This window comes from Prunus mume, linkage group LG5, assembly GCF_029339155.1.
Source record: "Prunus mume cultivar Tortuosa linkage group LG5, ASM2933915v1, whole genome shotgun sequence".
NCBI classification, from domain to species: domain Eukaryota; kingdom Viridiplantae; phylum Streptophyta; class Magnoliopsida; order Rosales; family Rosaceae; genus Prunus; species Prunus mume.
Genome location: NC_142702.1, coordinates 10339141 through 10351137, shown reverse-complemented (window position 1 = coordinate 10351137; position 11997 = coordinate 10339141). Strand labels below are relative to the sequence as shown.

The 11997-nt window shown below is 40.2% G+C and overlaps 1 non-coding gene across 1 annotated transcript; it reads left to right on the top strand.

Moving 5' to 3' along the window:
- The first annotated feature begins 410 nt into the window (after positions 1-410).
- Positions 411-515, top strand: LOC148916873 (small nucleolar RNA R71). Its single transcript, XR_016127621.1, has one exon. It is a non-coding gene; the product is annotated as a small nucleolar RNA R71 (small nucleolar RNA).
- Positions 516-11997: the final 11482 nt, after the last annotated feature.

Sequence of the window (11997 nt, the reverse complement as noted above, 5' to 3'; positions counted from 1 at the left end):
GTATTAGCGAACGGGTCATTCCTTGGCCTCTGATTGTAAGAATTCATGAGATTCACTTGCTCTTGAACGATTCGATAAACCTCACCATGAGCATTGATAAGTAGGATGACCTGGTATGTTGCAAATGGCACACACCTCAGCTATCTTAGGCGCCATATTGAGCCATGAATCGAGCTTCTTTTCCAAACTAGCCACCTGCAAAGCAAGATCATTATTAGAACTCATTTCATACATTCCAACTCGTTTACCTCTTGTATCTTTGTGTTGAGCATTAGATCCCAACATCTCATAAATGTTATATGACTCTTGCGCATTTTCTTCTTCAAAGCTCCACCTGCTGCATTATCCACAGTTGATTGACATGTTTGGGTTAGTCCATCATAAAAATTTGCATTTGTAAGTAAAGAGGTAACCCATGATGTGGACATTGCAGCAAAGCCTTTGAAACGCTCCCAACATTCATTGAAAGGTTCTCCATCATCTTGTTTAAAGTTAAAGATTTGCCCTCTCAACGTAGCTGTCTTTTGAGTTGAGAAAAACTTCTCCAAACTTCTTAGCTACGGCATCCCAAGTGGTGAGCGAACCAGTGCTAAAGTCATTAGCCAATTCTTTGCTCTATCTTTCAATGTATAAGGAAAAACCCTCATCCTCAGATTTGCTTTACTCACTCCCTGCAAAGGTAAACCACTCACAACATTGTAGAATTCCTTAATATGGGATAATGGATCTTCGTTAGGTAAACCATAAAAAGAAGGAAGCATGTGAAAATGAGAAGATTTGAGTTCATAATTTCTAGCTTCAGAGGCAGCAAGATGCACGAAGGTGAATTTGGTATAACCGGTTGAGCATAATCTTCCAAAGCTCGGTTGTCATCGTTATTGCCACCATCTCTTCTTCTCCGTCGAGTTAGTGTTATCGAAAGAATCTACACTCGTGGGCTAGAAGAACTATTGTCCTCTTCTATACGGCTAGTCTGGGCACTAGCTGATAGAGAATTCTCAAAAGTGTTGCTCTTTAACCGTTCAAGTCTTTGGCCTATTTCAGCAAGTGTATCTGACATATACTACCGACAAACAAAAATAAAACGAAATTAGGGTTTGAGAACAAGCAATCACAGAGGATCGATATCCCACACGGCGCCAAAATTTTGTTGTGTTCCTTCCGAGTGCCAATATATGGTTAGTATAATGGTACAAGTAAGGGTGTCGAACCACAGGGACCGATTGGACCTCTATAAATTACTAATTTTGAAAGAACCCTAACTAAAAGTGAAAGTGACAAATTGAGAGTAGTTTGTGTTGTAAATGAAAAATAACTTAAAATGCAAGAAGAATGTAGCAGCGAATGAGATATTGATGTAAGAAGAATAGGGATGAGACTAGGGATTTCGAGTTCACCATTGCAAAACCAATTCCATGTTTATAAAGTTAAACCATATTCAACTACCAACCTGTTTCCAGAGTTCGTTTTACATATGATGTGTGGTTTTGATCAAATTCTACTAATCTGCAACCTAATTGGGATGTTCAACTTTGGTTCCAGGTTAAGACTCATTAACATGCGAGAAAACGTTAAAGAACCGAAGAAAACACACGGCAGGATGTTTGCATAGCATTCTCTTCATTCATTTACATGTCTACCAAGATTAAGCATGATGTTTACAATAACCTTGACTAGATAATCTGTAGGCAACCCTAATGGTGATCAAACATTAAAATTGACGAACAAATTTAACAATAGATTCAGTGAATGAAACAAGAAACAGATTGATGAACAGAATACTTTAACTTAGAAACATAGATCAATGTATCGAAATCCCTAGCTATGAATTTAGTTACACATCATGTTCACAAAGATTAAAACGAAAATTAACAACATGAGTGAAAATAAATTCATGAGAGGAAACCCTTGAATCGATTCTGATGTTGAACTTTTCCAAGAACAGCCACCTGCAATGAGTCTTGATGGTGGAAATATATGGGCAGCTAGGGTTTAAGTGTGTGTGAAAAGGGAGAATGACAAAAAGAAGGATGTCTAGGTTTGTGAAATTTGTCCAAAATAAATAGGGTCTGTGAAAGTGGCTAAAAGGCAAGTTTTTATGGGGTAAAAGAGGCTGTTAGATATTCCAAAGAGATCCTAATAAATCAGCCTTTATTTTCCACGTTTTTGCCTTATTTGGCACCTCCAAATCAGGCTAGAAATCCCCATTACTTTCCCAATATGCTCTTAGTCTTTAAACAAGCCACGTTCGCTTTGGATCTTTATTTGGACTTCAAAACAGGTCACGGAATTTGTTTCCACGTTTGAATAATGGCCAGCTCCAAAAATGACATGTTTTGATTTCTTTTGCCTTCAACTTGATCCTAAAGCTGCATACTAACACAAAATAGGGTAAAACACAACATGTTTAACTCAAAAACATCACAAATAGACTAGAAATGGAAGGTATAAATGTATAAATATGTGAGTTATCACGTATTGCATAGTTCTAGAGATTGGATTTCACTCCAAACCCTCCAAATGACTCCTCCCACCATATTATGATGTTCCCCATGTTTCGGACTCAACCCGAAATCGATTGGTCCATGAAATCGGACAATTCAGGTTTGTACGAAGTTCGTTGTGAACAGGAGTGGTTGGTGTATTGCATAGTTTAGCCATTGGATTTCACACCAAACCAATCAAATGACTCCACCCACGATATTAAGAGGTTCCCCACGTTTTGGACTCAAATCCGATATCGATTCGTCCATGAAATCGGATAATTCAGGTTCGTGCGAAGTTCGTTCTTAAACGGAGTGGTTGGTGTATTGCATAGTTTTAGCCATTGGGTTTCACTCCGAACCAACCAAATGACTCCTCCCACGATATTATGAGGTTCCCCAAGTTTTGGACTAAATCCAATTTCGATTGGTCCATGAAATCGGACAATTCAGGTTCGTACAAAGTTCGTTCTTAAATGGAGTGGTTGGTGTATTGCACAGTTTTGGCCATTGGGTTTCACTCCAAGCCAACCAAATGACTCCTCCCACAATATTATGATGTTCCCCAAGTTTTGGGCTCAATCCGTTTTCAATTGGTCCACGAAATCAGACAATTCAGTTTGTAAGGCGTTCTAAAATGGAGTGGTTGGTGTATTGCATAGTTTTAACCACTGGATTTCACTCCAAACCAACTACATCACTCCTCCTACGATGTTATGATGTTCCTCAAGTTTTAGAATCAATCCGATATCGATTGGTCCATGAAATCGAACAATTCAGTTCGTACGGTTCGCCTAAGTTGTGTGGCTGGTGTATTGCATAGTTCTAGAGATTGGATTTCACTCCAAATCCTCCAAATGACTCCTCCCACCATATTATGATGTTCCCCATGTTTCGGACTCAACCCAAAATCGATTGGTCCATGAAATCGGACAATTCAAGTTTGTACGAAGTTCGTTGTGAACTGGAATGGTTAGTGTATTGCATAGTTTAGCCATTGGATTTCACACCAAACCAATCAAATGACTCCTCCCACGATATTATGACGTTCCCCACGTTTTGGACTCAAATCTGATATCGATTCGTCCATGAAATCGGACAATTCAGGTTCGTGCGAAGTTCGTTCTTAAATGGAGTGGTTGGTGTGTTGCCTAGTTTTAGCCATTGGGTTTCACTCCGAACCAACCAAATGACTCCTCCCACGATATTATGATGTTCCCCAAGTTTTGGACTAAATCCGATTTTGATTGGTCCATGAAATCGGACAATTCGGTTCGTACAAAGTTCGTTCTTAAATGGAGTGGTTGTTGTATTGCACAGTTTTGGCCATTAGGTTTCACTCCAAGCCAACCAAATGACTCCTCCCACAATATTATGATGTTCCCCAAGTTTTGGGCTCAATCCGATTTCAATTGGTCCATGAAATTGGACAATTCAGGTTTGTACGAAGTTCGTTCTTAAATGGAGTGGTTGGTGTATTACATAGTTTTAGCCATTGGACTTCACTCCAAACCAGCCAAATGACTCCTCCTACGATATTATGATGTTCCCCAAGTTTTGGACTCAATCCGATTTCGATTGGTCCATGAAATCGGACAATTCAGATTCATACGAAGTTCGTTCTAAGATGGAGTGGTTGGTGTATTGCATTGTTCTAGAGATTGGATTTCACTCAAAACCCTCCAAATGACTCCTCCCACAATATTACAGTGATCCACATGTTTTGGACTCAAACCGATATTGAATGGTCCGCGAAATAAGACAATTGAGGTTTAAATTGTTCTGAAATGTAGTTCTTGGTGTATTGCATAGTTATTGCCACTGGGTTTCACTCCAAAGCAACCAAATGACTCCTCCCTCGATATTATGACGTTCCCCAAGTTTTGGACTCAATCCAATTTCGATTGGTCCATGAAATCGAACAATTCAGTTTAAACGAAGTTCGTTCTTAAATAGAGTGGTTGGTGCATTGTATAGTTTTAACCACTGGGTTTCACTCCAAACCAACCAAATGACTCCTCCCACGATATTATGATGTTCCCCAAGTTTTGGACTCAATCCGATCTCGTGAAATGGGACAGTTCAGTTTACGAAGTTCGTTCTTAAACAGAGTGGTTGGTGTATTGTATAGTTTTAACCATTGGGTTTCACTCCAAACCAACCAAATGACTCCTCCCACGATATTATGATGTTCTCCAAGTTTTGGACTCAATATGATCTCGATTGGTCCATGAAATAGGACAATTCAGGCTCATACGAACTTTGTTCTTAAACAGAGTGGTTTGTGTATTGTATAGTTATAACCATTGGGTTTCACTCCAAACAAACCAAATGACTCCTCCCACGATATTATGATGTTCCCCAAGTTTTGGGCTCAATCCGATATTGAATGGTCGGCGAAATAAGACAATTCAGTTCGTAAATGCGAAGTTGTTCTGAAATGAAGTTGTTGGTGTATTGCATAATTATAGCCACTGGGTTTCACTCCAAACCAACCAAATGACTCCTCCCACGATATTATGATGTTCCCCAAGTTTTGGCCTCAATCCGATTTCGATTGGTCCATGAAATCGAACAATTCAGGTTCGTACGAAGTTCGTTCTTAAACAGAGTGGTTGGTGTATTGTATAGTTTTAGCCAGTGGGTTTCACTCCAAACCAACCAAATGACTCTTCCCACGATATTATGATGTTCCCCAAGTTTGGGACTCAATCCGATTTCGATTGGTCCATGAAATTGAACAATTCAGGTTAGTACGAAGTTTGTTCGAAAATGGAGTAGTTGGTGTATTGCATTGTTCTAGAGATTGGATTTCACTCAAAACACTCCAAATGACTCCTCCCACAATATTACAGTGATCCACATGTTTTGGACTCAAACCGATATTGAATGGTCCGCGAAATAAGACAATTCAGGTTTAAATTGTTCGAAATGTAGTTCTTGGTGTATTGCATAGTTATTGCCACTGGGTTTCACTCCAAAGCAACCAAATGACTCCTCCCTCGATATTATGACGTTCCCCAAGTTTTGGACTCAATCCAATTTCGATTGGTCCATGAAATCGAACAATTCAGGAAGTTCGTTCTTAAATAGAGTGGTTGGTGGTATAGTTTTAACCATTGGGTTTCACTCCAAACCAACCAAATGACTCCTCCCACGATATTATGATGTTCCCCAAGTTTTGGACTCAATCCGATCTCGTGAAATGGGACGTTCGTACGAAGTTCGTTCTTAAACAGAGTGGTTGGTGTATTGTATAGTTTTAACCATTGGGTTTCACTCCAAACCAACCAAATGACTCCTCCCACGATATTATGATGTTCTCCAAGTTTTGGACTCAATATGATCTCGATTGGTCCATGAAATAGGACAATTCAGGCTCATACGAACTTTGTTCTTAAACAGAGTGGTTTGTGTATTGTATAGTTATAACCATTGGGTTTCACTCCAAACAAACCAAATGACTCCTCCCACGATATTATGATGTTCCCCAAGTTTTGGGCTCAATCCGATATTGAATGGTCGGCGAAATAAGACAATTTAGGTTCGTACGAAGTTGTTCTGAAATGAAGTTGTTGGTGTATTGCATAATTATAGCCACTGGGTTTCACTCCAAACCAACCAAATGACTCCTCCCACGATATTATGATGTTCCCCAAGTTTTGGCCTCAATCCGATTTCGATTGGTCCATGAAATCGAACAATTCAGGTTCGTACGAAGTTCGTTCTTAAACAGAGTGGTTGGTGTATTGTATAGTTTTAGCCAGTGGGTTTCACTCCAAACCAACCAAATGACTCTTCCCACGATATTATGATGTTCCCCAAGTTTGGGACTCAATCCGATTTCGATTGGTCCATGAAATTGAACAATTCAGGTTAGTACGAAGTTTGTTCGAAAATGGAGTAGTTGGTGTATTGCATTGTTCTAGAGATTGGATTTCACTCAAAACACTCCAAATGACTCCTCCCACCATATTACGATGATCCACATGTTTTGGACTCAAACCGATATTGAATGGTCCGCGAAATAAGAGAATTCAGGTTCGTATGAAGTTCGTTCTCAAATGTAGTGGTTGCTGTATTGCATAGTTATAGCCACTGGGTTTCACTCCAAACCAACCAAATGACTCCTCCCACGATATTATGATGTTCCCCAAGTTTTGGACTCAATCCGATTTCAATTGGTCCATGAAATCGAACAATTCAGGTTCGTAAGTTCGTTATGAAAGGGAGTGGTTGGTGTATTGCATTGTTCTAGAGATTGGATTCCGCTCATAACCCTCCAAATGACTCCTCCCACAATATTACGATGATCCACATGTTTTGGACTCAAACCGATATTGAATGGTCCCCGAAATAAGACAATTCAGGTTCGTACGAAGTTCGTTGTGAAATGTAGTGGTTGGTGTATTGCATAGTTTTAGCCATTGGATTTCACTCCAAACCTACCAAATGACTCCTCCCGCGATATGATGATGTTCCCCAAGTTTTGGACCCAATCCGATTTCGATTGGTCCCTGAAAACAGACAATTGAGTTATTTAATAAACAGAGTGGTTGTTGTATTGTATAGTTTTAAAAATTGGGTTTCACTCGAAACCAAACAAATAACTCCTCCCACGATATTATGATGTTCCCCAAGTTTTGGACTCAATCCGATCCCGATTGGTCATGAAATAGGACAATTCAGGTTCGTACGAAGTTCGTTCTTAAACAAAGTGGTTGGTGTATTGTATAGTTTTAGCCATTGGGTTTCACTCCAAACCAACCAAATGGCTCCTCCCACGATATTATGATGTTCCCCAAGTTTTGGACTCAACCCGATTTCTATTGGTCCACGAAATCGGACAATTCAAAGTTCGACAGTTCGATCTTAAAGGTAGTGGTTCGTGTATTGTGTAGTTTTAGCCATTGGATTTCACTCCAAACCAACCAAATGACTCCACCCACGATATTATGATGTTCCCCAAGTTTTGAACTCAATCCCATCTCGATTGGTCCATGAAATCGGACAATTCAGGTTCGTACAAAGTTCGTTCTGAAATGGAGTGGTTGGTGTATTGCATAGTTTATCCATTGGATTTCACTCCAAACCAAACAAATGACTCCTCCTACGATATTATGTTGTTCCCCAAGTTTTGGACTCAATCCGATATCGATTGGTCCAAGAAATCGGACAATTCAGGTTCGACGAAGTTCGTTCTGAAATGGAGTGGTTGGTGTATTGTATAGTTTTAACCATTGGATTTCACTGCAAAGCAACCAAACGACTCCTCCCACGATATTATGGTGTTCCCCAAGTTTTGGACTCAATCCGATATCGATTGGTGCATGAAATCGGACAATTCAGGTTCGTATCAAGTTCGTTCTGAAATGGAGTGGTAGGTGTATTGCATAGTTCTAGAGATTGGATTTCAGTCAAAACTCTCCAAATGACTCCTCCCACCATATTATGATGTTCCCCATGTTTTGGACTCAACCCGAAATCGATGGGTACACGAATTAGGACAATTCAGTTAAATCGAAGTTCGTTCTGAAATGGAGTGGTTGGTGTATTGCATAGTTTTAGCCATTGGATTTCACTCCAAACCAACCAAATGACTTCTCCTTCGATATTATGATGTTCCCCAAGTTCTGGACCCAATCCGATATCGATTGGTCCACGACATCGGATAATTCAGTTCGTACAAAGTTCGTTCTTAAACGGAGTGGTTGGTTTATGCTGATTTTAGCCATTGGGTTTCACTCGAAACAAACCAAATGACTCCTCGCACGATATTATGATGTTCCCCAGTGTTTTGGACTCAATCCGATATCGATTGGTCCATGAAATCGGACAATTAAGGTTCGTACGAAGTTCGTTCTGACATGGAGTAGTTGGTGTATTGCATAGTATAGCCATTGGATTTCACTCAAAACCCCGCAAATGTTTCCTCCCACAATATTACGATAATCCACAAGTTTTGGACTCAATCCGATAATGAATGGTCCGCGAAATAAGACAATTCAGGTGCCTAGGAAGTTCGTTCATAAATGGAGTGGTTGGTGCATTGCACAGTTCTAGCCATTGGGTTTCACTCCAAACGAACCAAATGACTCCTCCCACGATATTATGATGTTCCCCAAGTTTTGGACTCAATCCGATTTTGATTGGCCATTGAAATCTGACAATTGAGTTAGTACGAGTTCGTTCAAACGAGTCGTTGATGTATTGCATAGTTTAGCCTTTGGGTTTCACTCCAAACCAACCGAATCACACCTCCCACGATATTATGATGTTCCCCAAGTTATGGACAAAATCCGATATCGATTTTTCCTTGAAATCGGACAATTCAGGTTCAGTATGAAGTTAGTTCTGAAATGGGGTGGTTGGTGTATTGCATAGTTTTAACCATTGGATTTCACTCCAAATCAACCAAATGACTCCTTCGACGATATTATGATGTTCCCCAAGCTTTGGACTCAATCCGATTTCAATTGGTCCACGAAATTAGACAATTCAGTTCTTAAGCTCGTTCTTAAACGAGTGGTTCTTGTATTATGTTTTAGCCATTGGAATTCCTCAAACCAACCAAATGACTCCTCCCACAATATTCTAATGCTCCCCAAGTTTTGGACTCAATCCAATTCTATTGGTCCATGAAATCGGACAATTCAGGCTCGCAATTTCGTTCGAATTGGAGTGGTAGGTGTATTGCATAGTTCTAGAGATTGGATTTCCTCCAAACCAACCAAATGACTCCTCCACGATATTATGACGTTCCCCAAGTTTTGGACTCAATCCGATATCGATTGGTCCGTGATATCCGAGTTCGCTCAAGTTCGCTATGAAATAGAGTGGTTGGTGTATTGCATTATTCTAGAGATTGGATTTCACTCTAAACCCTCCAAATGACTCCTCCCGCCATATTATGATGTTCCGCATGTTCTGGACTCAACCCGATTTCGATTGGTTTCGTTCTTAAACGGTGTTGTTGGTGTATTGTATAGTTTTAACCATTGGGTTTCAGTCCAAACCAACCAAATGACTCCTCCCACGATATCATGATGTTCCCCAAGTTTTGGACTCAATCCGATTTCGATTGGTTCCTGAAATCGGACAATTCAGTTCGACGAAGTTCGTTCTGAAATGGAGTGGTTGGTGTATTGCTTTGTTCTAGAGATTGGATTTCACTCAAAACCCTCCAAATGACTTCTCCCACAATATTACGATGATCCACACGTTTTGGACTCAAACCGATATTGAATGGTGCTAAATAAGACAATTCAGTCTGAGTTCGTTTGAAAAGTAGTGGTTGGTGTATTGCGAGTTTTAGCCATTGGATTTCACTCCAAACCAACCAAATGACTCCTCCCACGATATTATGATGTTCCCCATGTTTTGGACTCAATCCGATTTCGATTGGTCCATGAAATCGGACAATTCAGTTTCGAAGTTCGTTCTTAAAGAGTGGTTGGTGCATTGTATAGTTTTAACCATTGGGTTTCACTCCAAACCAACCAAATGACTCCTCCCACGATATTATGATGTTCCCCAAGTTTTGGCCTCAATCCGATCTCGATTGGTGCATGAAATGGGACAATTCAGGTTCGTACGAAGTTCGTTCTTAAACAGAGTGGTTGGTGTATTGTATAGTTTTAGCCATTAGGTTTCACTCCAAACCAACCAAATGACTCCTCCCGCGGTATTATGATGTTCCCCAAGTTCTGGACTCAATCCGATACAGAATGGTCCTCAAATGAGACAAAACGTACGAAGTTCGTTCTGAAATGTAGTGGTTGGTGTATTGCATAGTTTTAGCCATTAGATTTCACTCCAAACCAACCAAACGACTCCTCCCACGATATTATGATATTCCCCAAGTTTTGGACTCAATCCGATCTTTATTGGTCCATGAAATATGACAATTCAGGTCCGTACGAAGTTAGTTCTTAAATGAAGTGGTCGGTGTATTGCAGAGTTTAGCCATTGGATTTCACTCCAAACTAACCAACTGACTCCCCACGATATTATGATGTGACGTAAGTTTTCGACTCAATCCGATTTCGATAGATCCATCAAATCAGACAATTCCGGTTCGTAGGAAGTTCGTTCTTAAACAGAGTGGTTGGTGTATTGTATAGTTTCAAACATCGGGTTTCACTCCAAACCAACCAAATGACTCCTCCCACTGTATTATGATGTTCCCCAAGTTTTTGACTAAATCCGATATCGATTGGTCCATGAAATCGGACAATTCAGGTTCGTTCTGAAATGGAGTGGTTGGTGTATTGCATACTTTTAGCCATTAGATTTCACTCCAAACCAACCAAATGACACCTCCCACGATATTATGATGTTCCCCAAGTTTTGGACTCAATCCGATCTCAATTGGTCCTTGAAATCGGACAATTGAGTTCGTCCGAAATGGAGTTGTTGGTGTATTGCATAGTTCTAGAGATTGGATTTCACTCCAAACCAACCAAATGAGTCCTCCCACGATATTATGATGTTCCCCAAGTTTTGGACTCAATCTGATTTCGATTGGTCCATGAAATAGGACAATCTGTGTTAAACGGTTCGTTCTTACACAGAGTGGTTGGTGTATTGTATAGTTTTAGCCATTGGGTTTCCCTCCAAACCAACCAAATGACTCTTCCCACGATATTATGATGTTCCCCAAGTTTTCGATTGGTCCATGAAATCGGACAATTCATGTTCGTACGAAGTTCGTTCTGAAATGGAGTGGTTCGTGTATTGCATAGTTCCAGAGATTGGATTTCACACAAAACCCTCCGAATGACTACTCCCACCATATTACGATGTTCCACCTGTATTGGATTCAATCCGATATTGATTGGTCTGTGAAATAAGACAATTCAGGTTCATACGAAGTTCGTTCTAAATTGTAGTGGTTGGTGTATTACACAGTTTTAGCCATTGGATTTCACTCCAAACCACCCAAAAGACTCCTCCCACGATATTATGGTGTTCCCCAAGTTTTGGACTCAATCCGATATCCATTGGTCCACGAAATCGGACAATTCAGGTTCTTACGAGGTTCGTTCCGAAATGGAGTCGTAGGTGTATTGCATAGTTCTAGAGATTCGATTTCACTCAAAACCCTCCAAATGACTCCTCCCACCATATTATGATGTTCCCCATGTTTTGGACTCAACCCAAAATCGGTTGGTCCATGAAATCGGAAAATTCAGGTTCGTACGATGTTCGTTCTGAAATGGAGTGGTTGGTGTATTGCATAGTTTAGCCATTGGGTTTCATTCCAAACCTACCAAATGACACCTCCGATGATAGTATGATGTTCCCCAAGTTTTGGACTAAGTCCGATTTCGATTGGACCATGAAATCGGACAATTCAGGTCCATAGGAAGTTCCTTCTTAAACAGAGTGGTTGGTGTATTGTATAGTTTTAACCAATGGGTTTCACTCCAAACCAACCAAATGACTCCTCCCACGATATTATGATCTTCCCCAAGTTTGGACTAAATCCGATCGATTGGTCCATGAAATCGAC